The 12,085-nt window shown below is 36.1% G+C and overlaps 4 non-coding genes across 4 annotated transcripts; 1 reads left to right on the top strand and 3 right to left on the bottom strand.

Moving 5' to 3' along the window:
• Nucleotides 1-2,995: 2,995 nt before the first annotated feature.
• On the bottom strand, nt 2,996-3,068 carry Trnaf-gaa. The gene has a single exon. It is a non-coding gene; the product is annotated as a tRNA-Phe (tRNA).
• A 2,768-nt stretch (nt 3,069-5,836) lies between these two features.
• Nucleotides 5,837-5,909, bottom strand: Trnaf-gaa. Its single transcript has one exon. It is a non-coding gene; the product is annotated as a tRNA-Phe (tRNA).
• A 789-nt stretch (nt 5,910-6,698) lies between these two features.
• Trnaf-gaa lies at nt 6,699-6,771 on the top strand. The gene has a single exon. It is a non-coding gene; the product is annotated as a tRNA-Phe (tRNA).
• Nucleotides 6,772-11,944: 5,173 nt separating this feature from the next.
• Nucleotides 11,945-12,017, bottom strand: Trnaf-gaa. The gene has a single exon. It is a non-coding gene; the product is annotated as a tRNA-Phe (tRNA).
• Between the last annotated feature and the right edge of the window lie 68 nt (nt 12,018-12,085).

Consider the following 12,085-nt stretch of genomic DNA (forward strand, 5'->3'; position numbering starts at 1 on the left):
ATATATATATAGTATGAATAGGCAGACTAATACAGTCGTGAAGAATTTCATGTTTATTAGACGTTTCGAACGTATAACTAAACTTCCATCATCAGTACTGTCAAAAAGAACCAATGGAAAAGTCATACAATAATAATTACAGGTGTCTGGTTCTGAATTGAAAGTGTACAGACAACCATTGTACATATGAAAAACGTAAAGCATAACGAAATATACATAGACACAAAATGCAAGTAAAAACACAAAATAATCATATAATAAAAGCACATAATTGATAAGGAATAACTACAATTAGAGAATTTCTTTTTTGCTTATGCAGTGCATATACGCATATATACATTAGTTTTTATACATACACATATATTTACACACACACACACACACACACACATATATATATATATATACATATATATATATATATATATATATATATATATATATATACATATATATATATACACATGAGAGCGCAATTTATTTTTATTATATATGGGTTGGCCTGACTAGATATGAGAAATGAAACAGCATGAATTCGTATATATGTATAATAATGTATAGTGTAAGGGGAGGGATAGATATGGATGGTGTGTTCTAGCAGATCCCGGAATAATAAAATCTTAAAACTATGCTACTAATAATGATGATAATATTAATGATAATAATAGTAACAAAAAACCAGTCTAAATATTTCATATTTAAGCAAAATTTGATTAAGATATGGTGGTTTCTGACAACGCGATCTACGTTGTGAGTATATAGTCATTGAACATTCGACTTATTGGAACTCTCCCTACACTCTACTGACAACAGATTTGTTGCGAGGGCGGGAACACACCCTGTGATTTAATTTTATTTATTCCTCTGTCGAATCTTATTCGATAATCATTATCAGTTTATGTAGTTAAGTCGTTGGTTTTTTCACCTAGTGACAGACCACAGCATTTAATCCATATATTTCCTGTCTCAGGTGTCATTACACTTCGCCTACTCTAATTAGGGTTTTCCAGTTCCTACCTTTAACGCACACGTACGCGTACGCACACACGCATATGCACGCACAAACACACACACACACTCTGTCTCTTTCTCTCTCTATCATGGAGAATTAGAGTAACTTCAGCCATTTGAGCTGCTGAAACCAATGTAGAAAATGAGAGTGAAGATCACTTTCCGCCAAGACTGCCCCGAGAAGCATTCCTTGGGCTTCCTATTTCGGTCATCAAAATCTCCGCCGATCTTCAATTAGACACATATACAGTATATATATATTATATATATATATATATATATATATATATATATATATATAATTATAAATAGGCAGACTAATACAGTCGTGAGGAATTTCATATTTATTAAACGTTTCGAACGAATAACTAAACCTCCATCATCAGTACTGTAAAAAAGAACCAATGGAAAAGTCAGTCAGACAATAATAATTACAGGTGTCTGGTTCCGAATTGAAAGTGTACAGACAGCCATTGTACATATGAAAAACGTAAAGCATAACGAAATATACATTGACACAAAATGCAAGTAAAAACGCAAAATAATCATATAATATAAGCACATAATTGAAATCAAATAGTTTACATAAACAGTAACAACCAATATGGTAAAACTAACCAAACTGGGTGGTAAGAGGGAAGGTCTATTGAGTGAATAAGGTGGTTGCGGTGGTTGTATGGTTTAATTCAGGGTTCATCTTCTGTATGAGCAGAAATTCTGAAATGATAAGGTCAGGGCGGGAGGAGTGTGAGTGTGATGATAAATCAGTCACGCTTTCAGATTTTCATTGAGTTGGATTTCCAAGTAATGCTCGTGTGACGTTCCTAATGCAGTGATGATACTCGCCTTTGTAACAATTATAGAAGTAAAAATATCCATTTCAGTGGTAGGTTTATCTTAAAATTGCCATTTTTGGACACTGGCCCTTCTAGCTCCCGGCCGTAGATAGGTATACGTGTTGTGTGTGTGTGTGTGTGTGTAGGGCCGAAAGCTAGAAAGGCCACACACACACACGTTTCTGTATATGTGCTGTACACATATACAATGTATATTGCATAATATATATATATATATATATATATATATATATATATATATATATACAAATAAACATGTATATGTCCACATATGTATTTTATATATATTTGTATATATATATATATATATATATATATATATATATATATATATATATATATGATTTCTGTGAAAATATATATATACACATATAGATACATATATTATGTATAATACATTTGTTTGAATAATGTACATGTACACAGAAACACTAAGCCTTAATATCTGACATAATTCTCTTAGTGCCATTAAAATGACACTAGCAACCATATCTGTCCGACTCATTTACCTCCTTCCATAGAGATAATAATCTCTAGGTCAGAGGCATAGAACGTCCCGATTGAGCGCGTCGGCAGGTCACAGGAAACTCGCCCCTCCCGTTCCTCTTTGGGCCTGAGCTGCCCCGACCTGCCACGGGAAATCGCCTTCAGTTCGTCTTCGTCTGCCCGACCCGGTAGCGGAGAATACCCGTCTGCTTCTCCACGGAGCAGACGGAGGACGAAACCTGGCCCTACTTCCCGGGGCAGCTCCCTGGTACCACCGGGTCAATCTCAGCACATGGAAAACCACGACTAATTACTCTGGAATTCCAGCTCTGCTGGAACACCTATGCCACGATTCCTCGTAGACATTTATATTCTGTTGCAACCTAGCTTTATATAGATATATTCTTTATTTTGCTACTTGTACTTGTATTCCATAATGTGTATATAGCTTTAACGTTATACTATATCATATATGTTTACGACACCTAAGTTGTTTTATATGAAGGTTGACTTAAATTCGTACCATCACAATCACCACATTTACCACTTAATACTTACAACAATAAATAGGAGAACTAGACTTCACTTGACAGTGGAATCTGAGGGCCCTTCATATCGAGCGCTTCCGATCCCATCAAAAGTGCCCAGACCCGGGATCGAACCGGGGACCTTTAGATCTTCAGTCTAACGCTCTCCCAACTGAGCTATCTAGGCGATTTGTTAATGAATAATTACAATTAGAGAATTTCTTTTTGCTTATGCAGTGCGTATACGCATATATACATTCGTTCTGATTTCTGATACATACACATATATTTACACACACACACACACACACACACACACACACACACACACACACACACACATATATATATATATATATATATATATATATATATATATATATAATGACAACGCAATTTTTTTATCATATAAAGGTTGGCCTGACTAGATATGAGAAATGAAACAGCATGAATTCGATCTACGTTGTGAGTATACTGTCACTGAATATTCGACTTATTGGAACTCTCCCTATACTCTACTGACAACAGATTTGTTCTGAGGAAGGGAACACAACCTGTGATTTAATTATATTTATTCCTCTGTTGAATCTTATTCGATAATCATTATCAGTTTATGTAGTTATGTAGTTGTGCTGTTCACCTAGTGACAGATCACAACATTTACTTCATATAATTCCTGTCTCAGGTGTTCTTGCACTTCGCCTACTCTAATTAGGGTTTTCCAGTTCCTACCTTTAATTCACACGTACGCGTACGCACACACGTACGCGTACGCACACACGCACAAACACACACTCTGTGTCTTTCTCTCTCTTTCATGGAGAATTAGAGTAACTCCAGCTATTTGAGCTGCTGAAATCATTGTATAAAATGAAAATTAAGATCACCATCCGCCAAGACTGCCCCGAGAAGCCTTCCTTCCTATTTCAGTCATCAGAATCTCCACCGATCTTCAATTAGACACATTTATGAAGATCTAAGGCCTAGCTAGCTCAGTTGGGAGAGCGTTAGACTGAAGATCTAAAGGTCCCCGGTTCGATCCCGGGTCTGGGCACTTTTGAACCCACAGCGGACGCAGGACCCGGGTGGACTTCCGGGACTCCTGTAGCCATGGCTACGAGTGAGAGAATTTCAGGTTTAGGATTGGTGTTGTCTCAGGATTGCATGATTGCAGTCTCAGGATTCTCTTGTTATTTTCTCTCATTTAATTACATATATGTATATATTCATATACAGTATATATATATATATATATATATATATATATATATATATAATATATATATATATACATATATATATACATATATATAGTATGAATAGGCAGACTAATACAGTCGTGAAGAATTTCATGTTTATTAGACGTTTCGAACGTATAACTAAACTTCCATCATCAGTACTGTCAAAAAGAACCAATGGAAAAGTCATACAATAATAATTACAGGTATCTGGTTCTGAATTTAAAGTGAACAGACAACCATTGTACATATGAAAAACGTAAAGCATAACGAAATATACATAGACACAAAATGCAAGTAAAAACACAAAATAATCATATAATATAAGCACATAATTGAAATAAAATAGTATACATAAACAGTAACAACCAATATGGTAAAACTAACCAAAACTTGGTAAGAGGGTAGGTCTATTGAGTGAATAAGGTGGTTGCGGTGGTTGTATGGTTTAACTCAGGTTTCATCTTCTGTATCAGCAGAGATTCTGAGATGATAAGGTCAGGGCGGGAGGAGTGTGAGTGTGATGACAAATCGGTCACGCTTTCAGATTTTCATTGAGTTGGATTTCCAAGTAATGCTCGTGTGACGTTCCTAATGCAGTGATGATACTAGCCTTTGTAACAATTATATAAGTAAAAATATGAATTTCAGTGGTAGGTTTATCTTAAAATTGCCATTTTTGGACACTGGCCCTTCTAGCTCCCGGTCGAGGATAGGTATACGTGTGTGTGTGTGTGTGTGTAGGGCCGAAAGCTAGAAAGACCTCACACACACACCTTTATGTATATGTGCTGTACACATATACAATGTATATTGCATAATATATATGTATATATATATATATATATATACAAATAAATATGTATATGTCCACATATGTATTTGTATATATATAATATATATATATATATATATATATATATATATATGAATGCTGTGAAAATATATATATACACATATAGATGCATATATTATGTATAATACATTTGTTTGAATAATGTACATGTACACCAGAAACACTAAGCCTTAATATCTGACATAATTCTCTCAGTGCCATTAAAATGACACTAGCAACCATATCTGTCTGACTCATTCACCTCCTTCCAAATAATAATAATAATCTCTAGGTCAGAGGCATAGAATGTCCCGATTGAGCGCGTCGGCAGGTCACAGGAAACTCGCCCCTCCCGTTCCTCTTTGGGCCTGAGCTGCCCCGACCTGCCACGGGAAATCGCCTTCAGTTCGTCCTCGTGTGCCCGACCTGGTAGCGGAGAATACCCGTCTGCTCCTCCACGGAGCAGACGGAGGACGAAACCTGGCCCTACTTCCCGGGGCAGCTCCCTGGTACCACCGGGTCAATCTCAGCACATGGAAAACCACGACTAATTACTCTGGAATTCCAGCTCTGCTGGAACACCTATGCCACGATTCCTCGTAGACATTTATATTCTGTTACAACCTGGCTTTATATACATATATTCTTTATTTTGCTACTTGTACTTGTATTCCATAGTGTGAATATAGCTTTAACGTTATACTATATCATATATGTTTACGACACCTAAGTTGTTTTATATGAAGGTTGACTTAAATTCGTACCATCACAATCACCACATTTACCACTTAATACTTACAACAATAAATAGGAGAACTAGACTTCACTTGACAGTGAAATCTGAGGGCCCTTCATATCGAGCGCTTCCGATCCCATCAAAAGTGCCCAGACCCGGGATCGAACCGGGGACCTTTAGATCTTCAGTCTAACGCTCTCCCAACTGAGCTATCTAGGCGATTTGTTAATGAATAATTACAATTAGAGAATTTCTTTTTGCTTATGCAGTGCGTATACGCATATATACATTCGTTCTGATTTCTGATACATACACATATATTTACATATATATATATATATATATATATATATATATATATATATATATATATATATATATATATATATATATATATATATGTATATATATATACATGACAACGCAATTTATTTTTATTATATAAAGGTTGGCCTGACTAGATATGAGAAATGAAACAGCATGAATTCGATCTACGTTGTGAGTATACTGTCACTGAATATTCGACTTATTGGAACTCTCCCTATACTCTACTGTCAACAGATTTGTTCTGAGGAAGGGAACACAACCTGTGATTTAATTATATTTATTCCTCTGTTGAATCTTATTCGATAATCATTATCAGTTTATGTAGTTATGTAGTTGTGCTGTTCACCTAGTGACAGATCACAACATTTACTTCATATAATTCCTGTCTCAGGTGTTCTTGCACTTCGCCTACTCTAATTAGGGTTTTCCAGTTCCTACCTTTAATGCACACGTACGCGTACGCACACACGCACACGCACGCGCAAACACACACTCTCTGTGTCTTTCTCTTTCTTTCATGGAGAATTAGAGTAACTCCAGCTATTTGAGCTGCTGAAATCATTGTATAAAATGAAAATTAAGATCACCATCCGCCAAGACTGCCCCGAGAAGCCTTCCTTCCTATTTCAGTCATCAGAATCTCCACCGATCTTCAATTAGACACATTTAAGAAGATCTAAGGCCTAGATAGCTCAGTTGGGAGAGCGTTAGACTGAAGATCTAAAGGTCCCCGGTTCGATCCCGGGTCTGGGCACTTCTGAACCCACAGCGGACGCAGGACCCGGGTGGACTTCCGGGACTCCTGTAGCCATGGCTACGAGTGAGAGAATTTCAGGTTTAGGATTGGTGTTGTCTCAGGATTGCATGATTGCAGTCTCAGGATTCTCTTGTTATTTTCTCTCATTTAATTACATATATGTATATATTCATATACAGTATATATATATATATATATATATATATATATATATATATATATATATATACATATATATATATATATATATACATATATATAGTATGAATAGGCAGACTAATACAGTCGTGAAGAATTTCATGTTTATTAGACGTTTCGAACGTATAACTAAACTTCCATCATCAGTACTGTCAAAAAGAACCAATGGAAAAGTCAGTTAGACAATAATAATTACAGGTGTCTGGTTCTGAATTTAAAGTGAACAGACAACCATTGTACATATGAAAAACGTAAAGCATAACGAAATATACATAGACACAAAATGCAAGTAAAAACACAAAATAATCATATAATATAAGCACATAATTGAAATAAAATAGTATACATAAACAGTAACAACCAATATGGTAAAACTAACCAAACTGGGTGGTAAGAGGGAAGGTCTATTGAGTGAATAAGGTGGTTGCGGTGGTTGTATGGTTTAACTCAGGTTTCATCTTCTGTATGAGCAGAAATTCTGAAATGATAAGGTCAGGGCAGGAGGAGTGTGAGTGTGATGATAAATCAGTCACGCTTTCAGATTTTCATTGAGTTGGATTTCCAAGTAATGCTCGTGTGACGTTCCTAATGCAGTGATGATACTAGCCTTTGTAACAATTATAGAAGTAAAAATATCCATTTCAGTGGTAGTTTTACCTTAAAATTGCCATTTTTGGACATTGGCCCTTCTAGCACCCGGCCGTAGATAGGTATACGTGTGTGTGTGTGTGTGTGTGTAGGGCCGAAAGCTAGAAAGGCCACACACACACGTTTATGTATATGTAATGTACATATATAGAATGTATATTGCATAATATATATGTATATATGTATACAAATAAACATGTATATGTCCACATATGTATTTGTATATACATATGATTGCTGTGAATATAAATATATACACATATAGATACATATATTATGTATAATACATTTCTTTAAGCCTTAACATCGGACATAATTCTCTCAGGACCATTAAAATAACACTAGCAACCATATCTGTCTGACTCATTCACCTCCTCATAGAGATAATAATCTCTAGGTCAGAGGCATAGAACGTCCCGATTGAGCGCGTCGGCAGGTGCGAGTGAGCCGTCATAGGAAACTCGCCCCTCCCGTTCCTCCTTGGGCCTGAGCTGCCCCGACCTGCCACGGGAAATCGCCTTCGGTTCGTCCTCGTGTGCCCGACCCGGTAGCGGAGAATATCCGTCTGTTCCTCCATGGGGCGGAGTCGAGCTGAGGTCGACCTGGCTCTCGACCAATCCGAAGGAGGACGAAACCTGACCCTGCTTCCCGGGGCAGCTCCCTGGCACCACCGGGGTCAATCTCAGCTCATGGCAAACCACGACTCATTATTCTTCGTTGATATTTATATTCTGTGGCAACCTGGCTTTATATACATTTCTTTTTTATTTTGCTACTTGTACTTGTATTTCGTAGTATATATATAGCTTTAACGTTATACTTCATTAAAATATGCTTCGACACCTGACTGTTTATCGAGGTAACTTAAATTCATCTAGATCGCAATCACCACATTTACGACTTTAATACTTACAAACAGACCTTCTAAGGAGAACTAGACTTCCCTTGGCAATGGAATCCGAGTTCCCTTCATATCCAGCGTCTTCGATCCATCAAAAGTGCCAACCGGATCAACCGGGACCTTTAGATCTTCAGTTAACGCTTCCAACTGAGCTATCTAGCGATTGATAAGAACATACATTAGAGAATTTAATTTTTCCTATGCAGGCAATATACGCATATATATATTGTTCTGATTTATGAACATACACATACATTTACATATATATGTTATAATAATATATATTAATAGATATATATATATATATATTACAACATGACAGCGCAATTATTTATTAATAAAGTTGCCTGACTAATATGAGAAATGAAACAGCATGATATTATATAGTATAAAATGTATATATAAGGGGAGGATAGATGTGGATGGCGTGTTCTGCAGATCCGGATAATAAAGCTTAAAACTATGTATAAATGATGATATGACTTAATGTAATATATAGTAACAAAAGTAGTTTAAATATTCCACATTTAAGCAACATTTGATTAAGATATGGTGGTTTCTGACAACCTGATCTACGTTGTGAGTATACAGTCATTGAACATTCGACTTACTGGTACTCTCCCTACACTCTACTGACAACAGATTTGTTGTGAGGGAACACACCCTGTGATTTAATTTTATTTATTCCTCTGTTGAATCTTGTTCGATAATCATTATCCGTTTATGTAGTTATGTAAGTTTAGCTGTTCACCTAATGACAGACCACAGCATTTACTTCATATATCTCCTGTCTAAGGTGTTCTTTTCACTTCGCCTACTCTAATTAGGGTTTTCCAATTCCTACTTTTAACGCACACATATGCGTACGCACACGCACGCACAAACACACACACAATGTCTCTTTCTCTATCATGGAGAATTAAAGTAATTCCAGCTATTTGAGCTGCTGAAATCATTGTAGAAAATGAGAGTGATCACTCTCCGCCAAGACTTCCCCGAGAACCATTCCTTGGGCTTCCTATTTCCTTCGTCTGAATCTCCACCGATCTTCAATTAGACACGTTTAAGAAGATCTAAGGTCTAGATAGCTCAGTTGGGAGAGCGTTAGACTGAAGATCTAAAGGTCCCCGGTTCGATCCCGGGTCTGGGCACTTTTGAACCCACAGCGGACGCAGGACCCGGGTGGACTTCTGTCACCTGTGGGGTTTCGATTCCGGGACTTCTGTGGCCATGGCTACGAGTGAGAGAATTTCAGGTTTAGGATTGGTGTTGTCTCAGGATTGGAACGGTATCACGTCGTGTTGTCTTGTGAATTTTCCCCCAGTTATATATATATATATATATATATATATATATATATATATATATATATATATATATGTATATATATATATATATATATATGCGTGTGTATATATACAATATATATATATACACACAATATATATATATATATATATATATATATATATATATATATATATATATATATATATATATATATATATATATATATAGGGCCGGTAGCAGAAGGGCCAATGTCCTATATGTCAATATATGTTGTGTATGTTGAGAAAAATAACTCTGAAAGTTGCTTCGTAAATTGAAATTCATCCAATAATAATTAATGAAATATAGTTTTTTCTGTGACTATTCAAAATGTTTTGCATTAATGTAATCCTTTTAAAGACATTGCGAAAAAACGAATACGTTTACATAACGAATATATATATATACATACATACATACATACATACATATATGTATATATATATATATATATATATATATATATATATATATATATATATATATATATATATATATATATATATACATATACATGTTACTGTAGTGCTTTCAAAACAAACACTTCAAAAATGCATTTTTGGTGTTTCATCGATATATATAAAGATGTAAAATAATGACTATAATTCAGTAATACTTTCACATCAATTTTTTTGTTCCTCTTTGTAACTGTAAATTCTGTTACCTGTAAACTGAAAATGGTGTATGACTTTCAGGAAAATGTAGAATAGTGAAAGCGGCCAACCTGAAACTTTCCGTTGCAATTTATGGCAATTCACGCACTGAGATTTTCACTGAGTTGGATTTCAAGATAATGCTCGTGTGGCGTCCCTAATGCAGTGATGACACTAGCCTTTATGCCACTTATAGAAGAAGAAAAAAATATGTATATATATATATATATGTGTGTGTGTGTGTGTGTGTGTGAATGTGTGTGTGTGTGTGTGTGTGTGTGTGTGTGTGTGTGTGTGTGTGTGTGTGTGTTGTGTGTGTGTGTGTGTGTGTGTGTGTGTGTGTGTGTGTGTGTGTGTGTGTGTGTGTTTGTGTATGTGTGTCTATGCATGTATATTGTATATATAACACATATATGTATACATATATATATTCATATATATATATATATGTATATATATATATATATATATATATATATATATATATATATATATATATGTGTGTGTGTGTGTGTGTGTGTGTGTGTGTGTGTGTGTGTGTGTGTGTGTGTGTGTGTGTGTGTGTATTCATCTATATTTATATATATGATGAATGGTAAAAAAAAACTACCGTGCTGATACTGGGCAGAAAAGCCCACAACGCGCAGACTAGAATTACTGAAAATTATTTAACCTCCATTTACGTCTGGAGACCAAAGGGAGAGGAAGGATTATAATAGGGAAGAGAGTCAACACCGTGAACATAGAGTAGCTGAGGACAGGCAAATGGAAGTGAAGGGAGGTCAGATCAGGTCGTAGAATCAGGCGGTCTATGCAAAGGAGTAGTAGAAGGGCAGGTTGAGAACAGGAGAGGGACCGTGGTACGCCGCGATATATCTATCTATCTACCTATCTATCTATATATATATGTGTGTGTGTGTTTATGTATATGTGTGGGTTGGTTGTTGCCCTCCGTGGTGGACAGACGTGTCCGCCTCAGCTCCCTACCCTCTCCCCGACTACCTCCTCAAGCTAAATACATATACAACTCGACATATACCCGCCTTTGTTTTACCAGCTTACACTAATACATCTAAGATCACATGCATAATACTCCTAAGCTTAGTTACCCCTCCCCATCCCTGACAGCCAACCTCGCCCTCTGTAAGCGTGTTATGCGCTAATTTCTAGCGCCCTACGCTTAAACAACATTGAGATTGAGATGTTTGATTCATCGTTGTATTTGCATTTAATAGTTTATGTATATATTTAACGTTATAATATACTATATTTGTTGTTTGCAGTGTTTTTGACACCTAGATTTTATATGTAGGATAAATCACACCCATCACAATCACCACATTTACAACTTAATACTGCCTCCTTCTAAGGAGAACTAGACTTCCCTTGGCAATGGAATCCGAGGTCCCTTCATATCCAGCGCTTCCGATCCCATCAAAAGTGCCCAGACCCGGGATCGAACCGGGGACCTTTAGATCTTCAGTCTAACGCTCTCCCAACTGAGCTATCTAGGCAGCTTGATATGTGACTTTCCGCAATTTGAGAATTCCTTTTTTACTTTTACAATCGTCAGTCTTTGTTG

Source organism: Penaeus monodon, chromosome 35, assembly GCF_015228065.2.
Source record: "Penaeus monodon isolate SGIC_2016 chromosome 35, NSTDA_Pmon_1, whole genome shotgun sequence".
Lineage (NCBI taxonomy): Eukaryota > Metazoa > Arthropoda > Malacostraca > Decapoda > Penaeidae > Penaeus > Penaeus monodon.